The sequence below is a fragment of the Leptonychotes weddellii genome, chromosome 15, assembly GCF_054177405.1.
Source record: "Leptonychotes weddellii isolate Sample4059 chromosome 15, ASM5417740v2, whole genome shotgun sequence".
NCBI lineage: Eukaryota > Metazoa > Chordata > Mammalia > Carnivora > Phocidae > Leptonychotes > Leptonychotes weddellii.
In genome coordinates this window covers 12569078-12589097 of record NC_138383.1, presented here as the reverse complement: position 1 = coordinate 12589097, position 20020 = coordinate 12569078, and the positions used below count along the sequence as shown (strand labels likewise).

The following is a 20020-nucleotide window of genomic DNA, read 5'->3' as shown; positions in this document are numbered from 1 at the left end:
CTGGGGACGACTTGGAGGTGGCTAGAGGTCCTTCCTCATCAGCAGGTGTAAGTGGGAACCCAAGTAATACAGTTAATCCTCATGTGACCCCATTTGTAATTCCAGAAGAATGTGGTGCAGAAAAACACAGGACTTGAGTTCCAGCAGCAAATACTCAAATTTATGATCATGCAAGGGGAGGGGGGTGTGTGTGTGAAAAATAGACTATTCACTCAAGGGTAGGCCCGGCATAAGGACACCACAGAGATAGTCCAGTACTTCTGGGGCTGGTAACGGCCCAACTCTTACTTCTCCTGGGCTGAAGGGACAAGAGGAAGGAAGGATTCCCAGAACTGGAAACAGAGTGCGTACAGAAGTTCGCCTTGCAAGGACCTGTCAGTGAAGGGACAGCCAGAGCAAGGTGACCCCTCAGGTAGGGAGCCGATCTTCCTTTTTTTCTTTCTCTGATGTCTTGCCTGGGCTCCTCCTGACCAGAAGCCAGGGACACGAGAGGCCCTTTATAGGATCCACATAGGTCAGCAGATAGAGAATGATGGAGAATCATCTGGAAGGGCAGAGAAATGCGGTCTGGCCTACACAGGTTACACTGGAATACTGAACTTAGCTAGATCTTTCCTCTCTCTGGAAGACGTTTATTTTTTATTTTATTTTTTTAAAGATTTTATTTATTTGACAGAGAGAGACACAGCGAGAGAGGGAACACAAGCAGAGGGAGCAGGAGAGGGAGAAGCAGGCTTCCCGAGGAGCAGGGAGCCCGATGTGGGGCTCGATCCCAGGACCCTGGGATCCTGACCTGAGCCGAAGGCAGACGCTCAACGACGGAGCCACCCAGGCGCCCCTGGAAGACATTTTTTTAGTGTTACACTCTAATTATAGTTTCTCTTCCTTCTGGCGATTCTCAAGCAGGGGCAGCAGTGTTCCCCTAGAGGGCAAAGGAAATGTGGGGGCATCTCTTTGCCTGTCTCAATGACTTAGAGGCACAGTCGGCATTTTGGGGGCAAAGGCCAAGAATATTAAATGTTTTTGCAAAACCAAGAAAGAGCGCTAAAGAATGAAGAACTTGTGGGCAGCCCGGGAGGGCAGGATGGGCTCGACCAGGTGAGGGGAGCAGAGGCACTAGGGCTAGAAGTGGGGCGCCCGGAAGAATGCTGGTCACGCCCAAGGGTAGGAGTCTTGGGTTGCTTTCGGCTGCATGGGCATCTGATCAAGGGATCAGGAGCTTGGGACAGACACACACCAAGCTAGCAGAGAAGCGATCCACAGACTCAACAAGCAAGACGCTAGAAGTACAAAATCAGGTTAGCGGATACGTCAAGAACATCCGTAGGCCCACGGGGAGGCCCATGGGCTCAAGGGTGAGGCAGATGCCCTAACTCGAACGTCAAAGCCAGGGTAAGGAGGGCACTCGAGGTTCATATGGCACCAGCATGGATGGACGTTGTCATGGGCTTACACGGGGACACCAGCGGTTCATCTTCCCCGGAGTTCCGGTGCGGCTGTCTCCCCCTTGTCCACGAGCTCAGGCCGGAGGAGTGTTAGCACCTGCGTGCTGTAGAATCACACCCAGCGGGCTCTGGAAACGCGGGCAGGGTGGAGTGCGCCCGTGGGGGCAGCAGGGGGCGCTGCTGGCCCTTCCAGAGGTGGGAGGTCGGGGAACTAAAAGAAAAGCGTTGGTTTTGGGGGCCTGGGTGGCTCAGACGGCTAAGCGTCTGCCTTCGGCTCAGGTCATGATCCCAGAGTCCTGGGATCGAGCCCCGCATCGGGCTCCAAGCTCCTTGGGAGCCTGCTTCTCGCTCTACCTCTCTCTCTCTCTCTCTCATGAATAAATAAATAAAATCTTTAAAAAAAAAAAAGAAAGAAAAGCGGTGGTTTCGGGCACCTGGGTGGCTCAGATGGTTAAGCGTCTGCCTTCGGCTCAGGTCATGATCTCAGGGTCCTGGGATCGAGCCCCGCATCGGGCTCCAAGCTCCTTGGGAGCCTGCTTCTCCCTCTACCTCTCTCTCTCTCTCATGAATAAATAAATAAAATCTTAAAAAAAAAAAAAGAAAAGCGTTGGTTTCATACATATATGTGTGTATGTATAAGATGTCATCGATGGTAAAGCACATGCCAATTTCAGAGATATTATATGAAGAAAGTATCTTAGACTCAATGAAATATAGTTCTTTTACTCGGTTCTCTCAGTAACCCTAAAAATGTAGGTGATACCATCTCCATGTACCACTGAGAAAACTGAGGCTCAGAGAGAGAGGTAACTTCCCAAATGTAAGGTTTTAGTCCGACAGGAACTTCTTTCTTCCAGAGCTTTCTCTGGAGCCAGAGATGCTCTGAAATGCCCATTTAGCAGGGATTTGGGAATAGCAAGTGGATTGGAAGGCGCTGGAAGCTAGCTTGTCTTGAAACCCATCTGGGAGAAGTCACAGGCTTACAGGCTTATGTGGGGTGTGTTGGGGGGAATCAGAGATTTTGGTGGGGATTCAAATCTCCCCAAGCCACTCCCTTGGTGCTGCCGCTGCTCAGAGATGTGAACGGAGCTACCAAGGCTTGTATTATCTGTCAGACATCAACCAGTCCTGGCTGGGGACGCCACCATCGCCAGACCCTCTCAGGACACCGACTGCCCTGCCCATTGTCTCTCTCGGATGACCCCAACTTGTCTGACACCATTGTGCATGTCAGCTTTCCTGGAACCAGGTCCCAGATACCTCAGGGCTGCCTCTAAAATGCTGAGGGTCTGTGGGGACTCCACATAGGCCACACAGCCCAGCCCATGCCTACTCTCTGCCTGGGGGCCCTCCGATTCCAGGCAGGCCCCACTCTCCCTTGAGACCTTCTGTCTCCTCCAGAACCCAGTCTAAAGTGTCTATGAACAAGGCCAGATGTTCCATCAGCTCTTGCTGAGAGGAAAGATGATAGTTCCAGGCTCTTTTTTTTTTTTTTAAGATTTTATTTATTCATTTGAGACACAGAGATACAGAGAGAGAGAGAGAGAGAATGAGCAGGGAGAGAGGCAGAGGGAGAGGGAGAAGCAGGCTCCCCGCTGAGCCAGAAGCCCGATGTGGGGCTTGATTCCAGGACCCTGGGATCACGACCTGAGCCGAAGGCAGACGCTTAACCATCTGAACCACCAGGCGCCCAAGGCTCTTATTCTGACCCCACATGTTAGAGAAGCTTCTTCTTGGATATAGAGCATATCTGAGAGAAAATGGAGGCCCAAGTGTGCCTCTCAACATGGATGCCTGTGTTTCTGAAAAGATGTGCTGGAGCATCTTCTTTATGGATAAAGAAAGCATGTTTATCCCCCATTGGCTTATATTTTCAGCTAAGACTCTGGTTTTAAGAGGCAAATGTATTAAGAATCCTAGTGAGGGGCGCCTGGGTGGCTCAGATGGTTAAGCGTCTGCCTTCGGCTTAGGTCATGATCCCAGGGTCCTGGGATCGAGTCCCGCATCGGGCTCCCTGCTAGGCAGGGAGCCTGCTTCTCCTTTTGCCTCTGCCTCTCTCTCTGACTCTCATGAATAAATAAATAAAACATTAAAAAAAAAAAAGAATCCTAGTGAATTGGCCCTTAGTAGGGTCTTGTGGTTTCTTCATGATTTTGGAAGCCAGTGTAACATTAAAGCAAATTTTGGGACGCCTGGGTGGCTCAGTCAGCTAAGCACCTGCCTTCAGCTCAGGTCATGATCCCAGGGTCCTGGGATCGAGCCCTGCGTTGGGCTCCTTGCTCAGCAGGAAGTCTGCTTCTCTCTCTCCCTCTGCCACTCCACCCCCTACCCCATCCCCCCCCCACTCCTGCTCTCTCTCTCTCTCTCAAGTCAATAAATAAAATCTTTTTTTTTTTAGGATTTTATTTGAGAGAGACAGAGAGAACGAGTGGAGGGAGGGGCAGAGGGGACCCTGAGGTCATGACCTGAGTCGTAGGCAGACGTTTAATGGACTGAGTCACCCAGGCGCCCCAATAAATGAAATCTTTTAAAAAAATAAGGCAAATTTCAAACAAAGAAAAAAGTTCATCCCCAACCCCACAAACTCAGCACTGTTTCCATAGTCACACATCACTCCTATTACTTACTGATCGAGCACGTACTATGTGCCAAGCTCTGTACATACGTCACGGTGCGCAGTGTTTTTAATTACAATCATCCTGATTCCATTATACATTCTGCTAAAGAGAACAGGCTCATAATTGATTCATAAATATTATTCACATTTTCTCATAACCTTCATGATTATTTTTTCGTGGTTATTTTTAAAATACATTATACAGGGCGCCTGGGTGGCTCAGTTGGTTAAGCGACTGCCTTCGGCTCAGGTCATGATCCTGGAGTCCCGGGATCGAGTCCCGCATCGGGCTCCCTGCTCGGCAGAGAGCCTGCTTCTGCCTCTGACCCTCCCCCCTCTCATGTGCTCTCTCTCTCTCATTCTCTCTGTCTCAAATAAATAATTTAAAAAAAAAAAATCTTTAAAAAAAAAATAAAATAAAATACATTATACAAAAGTTGAAAACTAATTTTGAAAACTATCCCATCTTGGCCCCTACCAACCATTACCTTTCCTATATATTTCCCTCTGCACATCTATACCAAATAGTAATCCTATGTGCTGATTTTCCTAACATTGTGTCATAAGTGTTTCTCCATCTTGTTGTCTAGTCCTCTTGCAAAATAGTCTTAGCTTATAGAAATTTCCAGCTTACTGGCATTTTCCTGCAGCTGACTTCCTAAGCATTGCTGGAAAGGCGCCAAAACAATTGTCTGAGTTGGGATTTGTTCTAAGTGGTTTCTTGTGTCAGGAACTGTTTGGCTCTGTGGGAGTCAGTCTTGTCCACGTGTGAGCAAGGGCTCTCCTCCGTGAGCCCCTTTCAGAAAGGGATGGCGTAGCTTTGCAGCTTCTCCCTCTGCACCCCTCCCTCACCCTCTCTCTCCATCTCTGATGCCCATTTCCTCCGGTACAGGAGTCAGACAGTGCTGGGCTCAGCCACTCAGCAGAGTGGCCACATCTCTGAAGCCCTCTATTTCCTCGGCTGTGGGACGCAGCACTGTCTTCACAGGGCTGTCATCTACACCTGAGATGATGCATGGAAGTGCGGAGCAGAACAGTTGCTATTATTTGTGTGCAGCAGTCATTCTGTGCCTGGGGTTTGATCTCCACCATGGAGTCCCTCTCTCTGGACCTGACCTGCAGACTCCCAACCATGGGAGCCAACCGTGAGTGAGTCTGGCTCTCATGAACCAGGTCCTCTGGGTCTGGGATTCTACAACCTTGTTACCCACACCTTCTACGTCCTGACCTCTACCATCAAGACTTGTCCCTTGTTTTGACTTCCTTGCTAGAAGGGTACTGCTCTTACTGACCAGTGGCAATGTCCCCACGCTCCAGACTTTAACAGTCCCATTACATCTCTGCTCCCCAACTCCTTCCCCTCTTTGCTTTGGATCCCCGGACATAAACTATCCGGACACCAAAGCACTATGACCAATCGATGCCCTCTACTTCGAACCTTGCTCCTTCTCTACCTAGAGCACTTGTCATGTGGCTGCAGACCACAAAGTGCCTGTTACACCCACGCTTTGCTGTGTTAAGAAAGCAGTCTGATTAAACGAGATACTGTAATAAATGAGTAAAAATGAAACCTTGCATGTGTATGGCAGTGAACACTACATATAAGGCACTTTCTGGCGAGTTACCACCTTTGATGATCACAACAGTCCCACGAGCAAAGTAAGAATGGTTTCGCTCACTCTGAAGACGGAAGATTAAGGCACCAAGATGTGAATCGCCCAAGTTTGTCGACTTAGTGATGGCGCTGAAATGAGTATCCTAGGTCTTCAAGTTAGTGTTTTTCCTCCCACTCCACTTTACTTCCAGAAATGAATAGCTCCCTTGCCTCTCCCTGAGGTATATGCAGTGTAGAGGAAGATGTTTATTAATGAATCGAAACGAGTTGGTCTTTTCTGGCTGGCCACGAGAAAAAAAAGAACTTGAAACAGAGCAAGTTCTATAATATGGAAGATGCTTTCCTGTGGCTACGTAAAAGGCTACAGAAGCTAGCCGCCTCGGCCACTTCAGTTTTAAAAGGAGGAGGAATGAGAGGGGAGCAACTTTGAGGGCAGCAAGAAGGGACATGGGGAAGGAGAGAGAACTTTTGGTCCCAAGGGTTGGGGTCCCCAAGCTTATACTTCGGCATGCTTCGGGGAAATGGCAAGTGCTCAGAGGGGAATGGCCTACTGGTGTCCCCAGGAGTCTAGATCCTTGCCTTGGGGTACCCACCCCCACCATGGTGAGAATTCCCAGATTCCAGACATGGCACAAAAACAGATCTGCCAGACTTGAGGGGACCTCAGGGTTTTGGACAAAAACCATGGTGGACTGAGCATCCCCCAGATTTTTTTTTTTTTTTTTTAAGATTTTATTTATTTGAGAGAGAGAGCACTAGCAGGGAGAGGGGCAGAGGGAGAAGCAGATTCCCTGCTGGGCAGGGAGCCTGATGCAGGGCTCGATCCCAGGATCCTGAGATTAACAGCTTAATGGACTGAGCCACCCAGGCGCCCCTGACCGTCCCCCATATCTTTGGCATCATATAAACCTCCTAGTAGCTATGGAAGGTGAAGGAAAGCCAATCATGACTGAGATTGAATTTCCTATAAGTCTGTTGAAATAAGGGCTCGAAGTAGGATTTAAGTTGATTTATTTTTTTTAAAGATTATATTTATTTATTTGACAGAGAGAGACACAGTGAGAGAGGGAACACAAGCAGGGGGAGTGGGAGAGGGAGAAGCAGGCTTCCCGAGGAGCAGGGAGTCCGATGTGGGGCTCTATCCCAGGACCCCGGAATCATGACCTGAGCCGAAGGCAGACGCTTAACGACTGAGCCACCCAAGTGCCCCTAAGTTGATTTGATTTAAAGACTATAATTAGGATGTTTCTTGGACTCCTGGGGCTGTGGACACAATAACCACCACTCCTCAGTCATTCATTCATTAAGAATTTAGCTAATATTTACTGAGGTACTGGACGTTTTGTCGGGCAATAGAAATACCTTTTTCATATTGATATTATCCTCACCCGATGAAGCAAATAAATAATGGTAAATAGTTGGGGCATCTGGCTGGCTCAGTTGGTAGAACATGTGGCTCTTGATCTTGGGGTCATGAATTCAAGCTCCACATTGGGTATAGATGGCTTAAATAAATAAACTTTAAAAATGGTAAATAGCAATACATAGCAAAAAAAGGAATTGAAGAAGATGTTGAAGTGACAGAACATAAGGTAAGGAAAAGGCAAACCAATCCTACTAAGGTAAGGTGGTCAGGGGCACCTGGCTGGCTCAGTCAGTGAAGCATGCGACTCTTGATCTCAGGGTTGTGAGTTCAAGCCCCATGCAGGGCGTAGAGCTTACTTAAAAAAGAAAAGATAAGGTGGTCAGGTCAAGCTTCTCTGAGAAGGTGACAGCAAAGCTGAGACCTGAGAGATAAGGAGCCAGTCATGTTCAAGCAGAGGGAATTGCTTTGTGCAAAGTCCCTGTGGTGGGAAAAAGCTTATAGGTTCAAGGGGCTGAAAGAAGACCTGTATGCTTGGAGCACTGTGGGATGGTGAGAGAAAGAAATGCAAGGAAGCTGGAGGTAGATCATTTAGCATTTTCTCCAATGCTAAGCGGGAAGCCTGCTTCTCCCTCTCCCACTCCCCCTGCTTGTTCCCTCTCTCACTGTGTCTCTGTCAAATAAATAAAATCTTTTTTAAAAAAATAAAGATTTTATTTACTTGAGAGAGAGCGCGTGTGCACGCACAAGCAGGGGGAAGGGACAGAGGGAGAGGGAGAGGGAGAAGCAGACTCCCCCCTGAGCAGGGAGCCCGACTTGGGGCTCCATCCCAGGAGCCTGGGATCAAGAACTGAGTTGAAGGCAGATGCTTAACCGACTGAGCCACCCAGGCTCCCCTATTTGTTTTTAAAGATTTTATTTTTAAGTAATCTCTACACCCAACGTGGGGCTCGAACTCACAATGCCGAGATCAAGAGTCACATGCTTTACAGCATGAGCCAGCCAGGCGCCCCTTATGATAGGGTTTTTTGATACTTCTAGCCAGTCCTGACATGGATGCCTTCGCAGTTGTCCAGGAGAGAGGCCACGGTGGTTTGGACTACGGTGGTGATGGATTTGAGGTATATTGTGGAGGAGGGCCACCAGGCCTCACTGGGGAACTGGACATGGGGAGTGAGGGAAGGGGTAAACTGTTTCTCCAAATATGCGCCTAGCAAGTGGCGGAGATGAAAGTCAAACCCAGCTCTGCCTTGCCTCTTCTGTACACAAGTCATTTGATAAATGCTGATAGTGACCTCCCAGGGTTCCAGCTCTTTTCTCCAATGCCAAACCCACGCCCATGGAGCTTTCTCTGACCTTGGGTTGACTTTGGGAGCTGCCGTGGGTTTAGGGAAGCTCAACTGTCAGTGTGGCCAGCCTTCCACCAGTGTTGGCTAAACACTAACAATGTAGAGGCAGGGGCTCCTCAGCAAGCTGTCTTGGGGAGGAAGGGGTGATATTCCCAAGACCCTGATTCCCATAGGCTCCCTCAGATGTCCCCCTCTCCATCTAGAACCCAGAGTTTATTAAGCCCGTGAGTCTACCTGGTCTCCCAGCCAGTCTTTGTGAAGATGAGGTCTAAACTCTGTGACTGACTTGTCAAGAACATGAAGATTGCAGAGTCAAGAGACTTTCTTCTAGCCTGTAGAACAAGTGATCCTCAATTGTACATCCTACTGGGAAAATTGGATAATGGAAGAGGATTTTATTCTTCTTGAGTATATGGTTTTCCTGGTTTCCTGGGGTTGCCATATCAAAGTACCACAAACTGGGGGCTTAAAACAACAGAAACTTATTCTCCCACAATTCTGGGGGCCAGAAGTCTGAAATCAAGGTGTTGACAGGCCTATGCTCTCTCTGAATGCTCCAGAGGAGGATCCTTCCTGGCCTCTTCCAGCACCTACTGGTGGCTGGCAATCCTTGGCTTATAGACCCATCACTCCAAATCTGCCTCCATCTTCATTTGGTTTCTCAGTGAATGTCTGTGCCTACGTCTCTTCTTATGAGGACACCTGTGACTGGATTTAGGACCCACTCTAATCCAGTATGACCTCATCTTCACCTGATTACACTTGCAAAGACCTTTATTCCGAATGAGGTCACATTCACAGGTAACGGAGGCTAAGGCTTCAACAAATCTTTTTGGGGACATAATTCAACCCACACCAATGTCACCATATCTAAATAATGGCAGGAAATTGACAAATTATCCAAAGGGAACATTTTCTCATTCTCTTTTGTTTCCCACATGAATGGAATAGTTGTCCTTGTTGTAAATTACACTCCTTCCCTTCACCTTTTACTTTTTAAAAGAGAATAGTTGTTTTCTTTTCAGGATTTTATTTTTAAGTAATCTCTACACCCAACACGGGGCTTGACCTCACAACCCTGAGATCAAGAGTCACATGCTGCACAACTGAGCCAGGGAGGGGCCCTGAAAAGCGTTGTTTTCTTAATTACAATAAGAAACAACTACTCACTGTATAACATGTAGAAAACAGAAAAGTACAAAGAAAATCACCCATAATTCTATCTATCAAAGATAATCATTATTTAGAGTATTTTTTCATGCATATAGTTTTTCTTTGTATAAACAGTATCACCCTCCATAAACTGTTTGAAGCCTATTTTACTCAATATATCATGTATATTTTTCTGTGCTAAGAAATACTCTTACACAATGTGCTTTTTAATGGTCTCAAAGAATTTTTCTTTTTTTTTTTAAGGATTTTATTTATTTATTTGAGTGAGAGAGAGCACGAGCAGGGGGGAAGGGAGAGGGGCAGAGGGAGTGGACCAAGCAGACTTCCCGCTGAGCAGGGAGCCTGATGCAGGACCCCGAGGTCATGACGTGAGCTGAAGTCAGACACTCAACCAACTGAGCCACCCTGTGTCCCGGTCGCATAGAATTTCTTATAAATTACTTAATGACTCCTCTATTATTGGCTACTTAGCTTGCTTACACTTTTTGCTATGTACGTAGCACTATGATGAACATCCTTTTCACGTCTTTGTACACATCTATGATAAATTCCTAGAAATGTAATTGTTGGATTAACATATGTGCATTTTAAGTTTTTTTTTAAGATTTATTTATTTACATTATTTCAGAGAGAGGGAGAGCATGAGCAGGACGGGCAGGGGGAGAGAGAAGGAATCTCAACGTGGGGCTCAATCTCACGACCCTGAGATCACAACCTGAGCTGAAACCAAGAGTCGGATGCTTAACGGACTGCACCACCCAGGCGCCCCATCGCATTTTAAGGTTTTTGATGCATATTGAGAAGCTGTCCTCTAGAAAGACTATACAACAACAGCATATGAAAATGCCAACACCAGAAAAGGGGCTGGGGTGGGAGGGGGAGAAAAAAAGGAAACAACAAAACAAAACAAAATGCCAATACTAAATCACATAGGCCTCCCTGAAGAAATCTGTCCATTATATTCTGGGAGTCTTATTAAAAATGCAGATTTTTTTTTTTTTTTTAATAAGTAGCCTCCATGCTCAACATGGGGCTTGAACTCATGAACCTGAGATTGAGAGTCACGTGCTCTACGGACCAAGCCAGCCAGGCACCCCTAAAAATGCAGATTGTGAGCCTGCTGGTCAGGAGTGAGGACAGTAACTCTCGATTTCCAGCGTCCAGGGCTGCTACCATGCTGACCTGCTGACCATGCCTAGACAGCAGGGCTTCAGAGGACTTCCAACTCGAACAAGTCAATAAAATGAAAAGCATCATCTTAATACCAGATCCGAATCACCAAACACTTTAACGATTACTCCATCTGAACAGAAGACAGCGATAATGGGTCGCGTGGGTGGCTCAGTCGTTAGGTGTCTGCCTTCAGCTCAGGTCATGGTCCCAGGATCCTGGGATCGAGCCCCACATGGGGCTCCCTGCTCGGCGGGAAGCCTGCTTCTCCCTCTCCCACTCCCCCTGCTTGTGTTCCGTCTCTCGCTATGTCTCTGTCAAATAAATAAATGAAATCTTAAAAAAAAAAAAAAAAGACAGCGATAAACTGCCAGGTGGAATGGTTGCCAGGTGAAGATGGTGGAAAAATCCTGGCTCCATTAGTCCTTTATTTTTTTAAAAGATTTGTTTATTTATTTAAGAGAGCGAGCACAAGTGCATGAGCAGGGGAGGGGCAGAAGGAGAGAATCTCAGATGTCCTGCTGAACGAGGAGCCTGACACGGAGCTTGATCCCACGACCCATGAGATCATGACCTGAACAGAAACCAGAGTTGGACGTTTAACCAACTGAGCCACCCAGCCGCCCCCCCACCCAATTAGTCCTTTAGATGAACCTCACCTTCAAAGGTTCCTTCTTTCTTGCATCTGACTCCATCTTGGTTCTGACCTCTACATCTAGGCCAAGTCCCTGGTTTTCAACCATCGTTTCATGAACACAAAATTGTGTCCAAAGAGCTACAATGGTCTTGACCTCATTCTTGTCCCAGTCCTTGGCCCAGCTCAGCTCCTTCACACTGAGTGTCCTCTGAGCCTCTACCTCGACCTGCTTTAAGTCCTTACCTACATCAGTAACACCTGTAGGTCCTTTCCCCTGGCCCAACCTCCAGCTTTTCCTACTCAGTGAGCGTTAGAAGGAAAAATTGTTGGCAATGAGAAGCAAGTGTATTTCTAAGAGGAAAGTAACTCCAGCAAAAATAATCATTCCTTGCAGAGGCTCCTTACCACACGTTCTATGATTCTTTCCAGTCTAAGGGTGTGGGGGTGAAGGCCCACTGGGGGAGTACTCCATGCAGAACACTTTGGGACTATTTGATCCTCAATTCCACCAGCAGCTCACTAAGGTTGTCCTGTGTGGTTAGGAAAGAAAACCCTATATGGAGTATCTCTGGGAGCTCCAGGACCACCTGGGAGGACCTGGGGAGAAGCAGAATTCAGAGAGGGCCGTGGCATGAAGGTGGGCTCCCCAGCACATATGACACCTTTGTGACAGAGTTGATATCCATTGATGACATTGCCAATGACCCCCTGGGTCTCACCAATGACAGGAATGATGCCCAGAATAATTCCAAGGACATTCCAAGGACAATGGTTCAAGGGACCACTGCTCTCTCTAATTCCTTGAGAACTGTGAGATGTGACTATCTTGATTTTACCTCTGACCCACCCACTAGTCACATGGGGGTAAGCCTGTTTTCAAGATGGAGGATTCTTTCCTAAACCAAGTCCCTTCCAACTATTTAACCTAGGAGTATCCATCAATCCGCCTAATGTGCCTCATCCAACTTCCTTTGCCCTGATTCTGACGCCCCCTACCTGTCCTAAGTCCTCTGTGGAGCTCCCAACCATCTCACCTTCGCAGGAGCCAAGAGACAGCCCCAGCAGTACAAGGCGAGGTGAGAGGCGCTCAGGTCACTGAAATAGGAATGGGGCCGGCATTTTCTCACACAACTATGACAAGGGAGAACTGAGGTAACAGTTCTATCCTATCAATACTCTATTTCAGGTGCTCTTGTGATATGCAAGCTTCTGTGGGCTGATCTCTAGTCTGTAAGCTGTGTGTGAGCCAGGGGCCATATCTATTTTTTTGTTTTGTTTTGTTTTTAAAGATTTTATTTATTTGACAGAGAGAGAGAACACAAGCAGGGGGAGTGGGAGAGGGAGAAGCAGGCCTCCCGCCGAGCAGGGAGCCCGATGCGGGGCTCGATCCCAGGACCCTGGGACCTCGACCCGAGCCGAAGGCAGGCGTTTAACGACTGAGCCACCCAAGTGCCCCGGGGCCATATCTGTTTTGTTCAATGGTTGTATCCCCCAAACCCAGAACTATGCCTGGCACAAGTAGGCATTCACTTAATATGTGCTGAATGAGAAACAGCCTGGGATCAAAACTACTGTTTAAAACATTGGCTGTAGTCTAACTTCCAAACACCTAATCACGTTCATGGTGACAGCTGACACTCATATAGAGCTCATAGCGCCCTGGGCGCTCTCTCACCAGATGGCTACAAAGCAACCTGCAAGGCAAGTCTTGTTATCCCACTTTCTAGATGTGCAAACCAAGTCTTAGAGTTTAAGTTCCTCAAGTTCCATAGAGACTAGGACCTGGGGTTTGCAAAGAAAGGCTAGGGCATCCCATAACGTCTGTTAACACATGCCTCTGGGTCCAGTTCCTAGAGATACATCCTCTTACTAATTTATTTTTATTTATTCGGTTCTGAGTCCCTTTTCACTTGGTGGACCCCATAAAGCAGCCAACCCAGTGTACCCCTGGGAGTTGGGTTACTCTGGACAAGTCACTCAACTCATCCTGTTTACTTCTTTATTTTTATTTTTAATTTATTTTTATTTTTTTAAGATTTTATTTATTTAGTAAAGATTTTATTCATTTATTTATTTGACAGAGAGAGCGAGCAAGAGCAGGGAGAGCAGCAGAGGGAGAGGGAGAAGCCAACTCCCCACTGAGCAGGGAGCCTGACACGGCGCTTGATCCCAGGACCCTGGGATCACAACCTGAGCCGAAGGCAGACGCTTAACTAACTGAGCCACCCAGGTGCCCCGTTTACTTCTTCATAGAGTTTTTAGTGTCCACATTCCTCAGTAAGGGGGAAAAAAGATGAAATTAGAGCACTATTTGTAGTAAAGTTTTATACATTCATAAGAATGAGATATTCAGAGGTGCCTGGGTGGCTCAGTCGGTTAAGCATCTGCCTTCAGCTTGGGTCATGATCCCAGGGTCCTGGGATCGAGCCCTGCATCGGGAGGGGGGGGGGGGCGGTCCTTGCTCAGCAGGGAGCCTGCTTCTCCCTCTCCCTCCATCTGCCGCTCCACCTGCTTGTACACACTCTTTCTCTTCAAATAAATAAATAAAATCTTAAAAAAAAAAAGAATGAGATATTCAGCTGTGACTGAGTAATGAACTTAAGAATACAAAATAAGTCATTCTTAAGACTTGTCCTCTAACCAGAATTTGACTAGCTCCAGTCCTCTGCTATGGACGGGGCCAACTGGCCATTTCAACACACTTTACAAGTAGACTAGAACGAGCTAGAAACACCCTATATTTAGAAAGTATTTTGGGGCACCTGGCTGGCTCAGTCTGTAGGGCCTGCAACTCTTGATCTTGAGGTCATAAGTTCAAACCCCACATTGGGCGAAGAGCCTACTTAAAAAAATAAAAAGCAAGTAGGAAGTATTTTGTTTTGATTGAATATGTGTGTGTATGAGTGTATTTAATTTCTTCTTTAAATCATGGAAAATTAATTTCAAATGTATACAAATGTAGAGACTAGTATAATGAATCCCATGAACTTATTTGTAGATTCAATAATCATCAAATTCATGGCTAAGGACATTTCATCTAAACCCCCCCTTTCCCCCTTTCTATATTATTTTGAAGCAAATACTAGAAATCACATACTTTCTTCTATATTTTAGTATATATCTCTCTGAAAGAAAGAGACTTCCTTTTGAAAAAGACCGCTAAAACCAAGTAAAAAATAATTCCTCTTATCATCAAGTATCTAATCTGAAATCCACCTTCTCTTTGTTTATACTTAGCATACATTTTTTAGGTTTGTTCAAACTGAGATCCAAATAAGGTTCCCATATTGCAATCAACTGATGTCTTTTAAGTCTCTTTAAATTTATGTTACCCTTCCCCCTCTTTATTACACTCTTGCAATTTATTTTGTATTAGAAAACCTAAATTATATTTCATTTTATTTTTTTAAAGATTTTAAATTACATTCTAAAGACTCTAAATTAAAATTATCTTTCAATCGTATGTTGGTCTTAAAGAAAAACAGTATCAATTGGAAGACAATCATCCATACTTTCTATCTCCCTTTTGTAGTCCAACATGGATTCATTTACAAGGTGGTAATCAGTAAAAAGATAGCATTACACTGTAATAGTAAGGTGCACAGGCATACCTATTTAAGATAGTTTTTAAATTTAATAAACCAGTTTTTAAGCAATCTCAACTCTCTAGAGTTACTCCTTTCATTCGTGGTCTCTAAAAGGAAAAATAAAGTCACTGAGCACCTTTTAGGCGTATGGTTACTGCAAGGGCAAACACCTGGGGCACAGGGCCGAGAGTGTTCTGCAAGGATAAGAGCATGAAAGTGCATAAAGATTAGCTGCTCTTTATTAAGGGCCTCAAAGCTTCCAGAAACATGAAAGTTTAAAGATACCTGGTTGCTATGGCCGTACACAGTGGAGAGACAATCCTCGGTCACCTACAATGTGAACAAGAGTTTAAGGGACTGCTTTTATCTCCATAAATTGCTTTAATTTCCCATTATCCATTGCAGGAGTAGAATGAGCTGAGCTTCTGCCCCCAAAAGGCCTTGGCCGAAGCACTGTGGCCCAAGGGATTAGCCTGTGGGGGTGGGGGTGGGGGCAGGGAGGGAGGGGGCCCGCTTTCCCTCATCTCTTCTCTGGGCCCTTTCACTCCTTGCCCTTTGAGTCTTGCCAATGTACACCCTGCCCCAGGGGGTGGCTCCGAGAGAGCAGCTGGGCTGGGCGGTTGGTCAGAAGTGACTGGGTGTGGACTCCAGCCTGGACGACACGAGGGACGCCTGGTCCTGGGAATGGGGCCAGGCTGAATTATTTTTCTGGCTATTGTGGGCCTCAATATCCATTCCTTTCTCCTTGTCCGAGCTGGACATTCCATTGCGCTGAGCATCTGTGTGCGTGAGCACGTGTGTGGTATGAAGAGCATGTAGGAAGAGGCTGGAAGCAACCAGGCCTGTGGCTCTCCCGGCCCTGAGATCCCAGCCCGCAGCTCCAGTGCCCGGGTCTTCGGCCTTCCAGGAAACTTGCAGGTAGAGCAGAGAGAAGAGGCCCTCAGTCCCCTCCAGGCCACGTTGGCAGGGTAATGTCAACATGGAAAAATGACAAGCCAGGCATGGTCCCTGCATTCCCGATTCTCACTGCTATTTCCCCGGCAGATGGGAAAGGACCTCAGGGACACAGGAAAGTGAGCTTGGTGAGGCCAAGTAACTTGCTCAAAGTGAAACAGAGCATGAACACAGTTGGCTCTAAGTGACGCCTTCTAGGCAAGTCATTCGGCCTCTCTGAGCCCCAGTTTCCATAGTTGCAAAGGAGAAATAACAGAAATACCCACCTGGAGAAGTTCATCCAAAGAAAAGATGAGCTAATGCATGGAAGGTCGCATGATGAACTAAAGCACTATCCAAAAATAAGGTCAAGAGGTTGGAAATGAGCTGGCTCAGCAGACCCAGGTGCTCTGCTAATAACAAGGCAGAGTTTCTTTTTTTTTTTTTTTAAGATTTTATTTATTTGATATAGAGAGAGAGACAGCGAGAGAGAGAACACAAGCAGGGGCAGAGGAAGAGGGAGAAGCAGGCTCCCTGCTGAGCAGGGAGCCCAATGCGGGGCTCAATCCCAGGACCTTGGGGTCACAACCTGAGCCGAAGGCAGACGCTTAACCAACTGAGCCACCCTGGTGCCCCCAGGGCACAGTTTCTTTGATGAAATACTTCTAGGCAGTCAACTAGGTTATCTCATGGTAAGAACATCTTGTCTCTTTTCATAACATTCAAAAGATTTTTTTTTTATTATGAAGCTCTCCACCCACTATGGGGCCTGAACTTAGGACCCCGGGATCAAGAGTCACATGCTCCTCCGACGGAGCCAGCCAGGCACCCCGCATTCCATACATTTTGAGGCCGTCTGCACTACCAGGTGCTTTCTAGATTCTGGGGATATAGGGCAGATCTTGGTTTTGCCCTCAGAGTCTAACGGGGGCAACAGAAAACCCAAGCAAACAAGTAAGGGAATAATGTTGCGATCGGTGTTGGGAAGCAAGTGAAGAGCCGACGCAGAGCCAGAATAGTCAGGAAAGACCTCTCCAAGGTGGAAACCAAAAGACTAAGAAGCTAACCACGTGGTAGGGCTGGAGACAGAAGAGCAGGAAGATGGGACAGCGTGAACAAGGGCTGGAGGTGGGCTGGCCAGGTTGTGTAGGGCGGGCCTGCAGGGGAGGTGGACTCTGGTTGTAAGGACTATGATATGAATTTTTTTTTTTTTTTTTTTTACTGTAAGCTCTATGCCCAATGTGGGGCTCTGACTCATGACCCCGAGATCAAGAATCGCATGCTCTACTGACTGAGCCAACCGTGCACCCCTATAGCAAGCGCTTTTTTTTTTTTTTTAAGATTTATTTATCTGACAGAGACAGCGAGAGAGGGAACACAAGCAGGGGGAGTGGGAGAGGGAGAAGCAGGCCTCCCGCTGAGCAGGGAGCCCGATGCGGGGCTTGATCCCAGGACCCTGGGATCATGACCTGAGCCGAAGGCAGACGCTTAACTGACTGAGCCACCCAGGCACCCTGGGTTTTGTTTTGTTTTTAAGATTTTATTTATTTGAGAGAGCGAATGTGCATGAATTGGGGGGGCAGAGGGACAAGCAGACTCCCCACTGAGCGCGAGCCCACCTTGGAGCTCGGGTCCAGGACCCTGAGATCATGACCCGAGCTGAAGGCAGATGCCCAACTGACTGAGCCATCCAGGCGCCCCCTCTTTGCATTTCTATTGTCACTCCAGTCAGCCCCAACCACCAGTAACTCACTGAGGGTGTTAAATGGAAAGATTCTAGACTTTCAATAAGAAAAACAACCAAGTGGGATCACTTGGCTTGAGTAGAAAATGAATGCTTTGTTCATCGAGGTCACTTACATTGAAGAAATCAAACTTTTTTCTTTTTTTTTTTTTTTAAGGATTTTTATTTATTTATTTGACAGACAGAAAGAGACACAGCGAAAGAGGGAACACAAGCAGGGGGAGTGGGAGAGGGAAAAGCAGGCTTCCCGCTGAGCAGGGAGCCCGACACGGGACTCGATCCCAGGACCCTGGGATCATGACCTGAGCCGAAGGCAGACGCTTAACGACTGAGCCACCCAGGCGCCCTCAAACTTTTTTCTTAAACTTTTGTCTAATAGAAGGGAAACATTTAACAGCTGACCCCTGAAGAAGAGAGGTTTGAACTATGCAGGTCCACTTATATGTGGGGTTTTTTTCGATAAATACAGTAGAGTCCTGTAAATGTATTTTCTCTTCCTTATGTTTTTTTTAAAGGTTATATTTTTATTTTTAAGTAAGTTCTACGCCCAACTTGAGGCTCAAACTCACGACCCTGCGATCAAGAGTCACATGCTCCGACTCTTGATCTCAGGGTCAGAAATTCAAGTCCCGTGTTGGGCATAGAGCTTACTTAAAAAAAAAAAAGTCACATGCTCTACCAACTAAGCCAGCTGGGTGCCTCCTTATGATTATTTTTTTTTTTTAAGATTTTATTTATTTGAGAGAGCAAGACAGAGAGGGAAAGCACAGAGGGAGAGTGACAGGGAGGAGACTCCCCAATGAGCACAGAGCCCGACACGAGGCTCGATCCCAGGACCCTGAGATCATGACCTGAGCCAAAGGCAGACGTTCAACCGACTGAGCCACCCAGGCACCCCTTATGATTTTCTTAACATTTTTCTTTTCTCTAGCTTACTACTCTAAGAATACGGTATATTAATACACACAACACACAAAAAATGTTAATCGATGGTTCATGTTATCAGTAAAGCTTCCAGTCAACAGCAGTTTATTAGTAAAGTTTTGGGAGGAATCAAAACTTACACATGGATTTTCAACTGCAAGGTGGTTTGGCATCCCTAACCCTCATGTCGTTCAAGGGTCAACTGTATTCACAAAGCGCTTCTACACTGTTATGTTTTCAAGTGATTTAACCCTCCCTGGACAACCCATACTCCTAGGTGGGTGGGTGGTTACCCTAATTGCTGACAAGTCTCTAGGAGAAGCCTTATAACCAAACACCTTCCCAAGAGAGTCCACTTTTGCTCAAACAGCAGTGACTGGGCCCCACCCCAGCCTCTGGGTGGGCAGCACTGGGAAGGAAGGGAAGATGTCCACTTCCAACAATTGTCCTCCTTTTTGTTGCCCCCCATCTGTTTACTTCAATCGCTGTAAAACCCAGGCGCAGGAACTCAGGCTCAGGAGGAAGTGTACTTGAACTCTCACATCAGAAAGAGCCCTTCTCCCTTCACTGAGACGATCCTTTAGCGAGCAGGTGCGGACCCCGGCAGGCTGCTTACGGAAGCGATCGCCGGCGCGATCTGTCCACAGTGTCGGGGCAGAGGCTCCGTTTCTCCATCTCGTGGCCTGGCCCGCTCTCCTCACTCATTCAACAAACAAATGACTGCCGTGTGCCAGGCGATGACCCAGTGCTTGGAGGGAAGCAGAGAACAAGACAAGGATTCTGCCCCATGGAGCCTAAATGGATAGACAACCCCCCACGCCCCCCAGATGAATAAGTAAAATCTGTAGGATAGTGCACGGTTTTCTGGGGGGAAGTGAATGAGATAAAGATAGAGAGTGCCATCGTGGGCACAGAAGGGGGGTAAGCAGGGAGGTCAGGGAAAGCTTCAGTGAGTGGACACTGGAGGACAAGCCCCAAGAAGGAGAGGGAAGAAAGCCTCCAGGAAGAATAATGCACACGAAGGCAGGAGCAAGACAGAGCAGGAGAGCAGTAGATGAGATCGGGAGGAGGGAAGTGTGACACACAATTTGTCTTATATATTTTTTTTGTAACAGGATCGCTCCATCTGCTACGTGGAGAGTGGACTGCAGGGGGCAAGGATGGAAGCTGGTGGACTGTGCAGGAGGCTTTTGTAGTAACCCGACCGAGAGCACTGTAGCAGGGGGGAGTGGAGGAGATAGCACTGGGAGTCAGAACTAAAACAGCCATGCCTTTCAAACCAAACCCACATTGAGTTACCACCTCAGACCTATCAGAATGGCTACTATCAAAACCCAAAACCAAACCCAACCCAGAAAATAGGCGTTGGCAAGGACGTGGAGAAACTGGCACCCTTGTGTCCTGCTGGTAGGAATGTAACACAGCGAGGCAGTCCCTCAAAATAATAAAAATAGAATTACCGG

The 20020-nt window shown here is 47.0% G+C and overlaps 1 long non-coding RNA gene across 1 annotated transcript in view; it reads right to left on the bottom strand.

Moving 5' to 3' along the window:
- Nucleotides 1-778: 778 nt before the first annotated feature.
- The window catches only part of LOC145717306 (uncharacterized), a 65765-nt gene continuing 46523 nt past the window's right edge, over nucleotides 779-20020 (bottom strand). Inside the window, exon 3 of the long non-coding RNA XR_014140434.1 lies at nucleotides 779-793. This is a non-coding gene — a long non-coding RNA (uncharacterized LOC145717306). The remainder of the gene's footprint in view (nucleotides 794-20020) is intronic.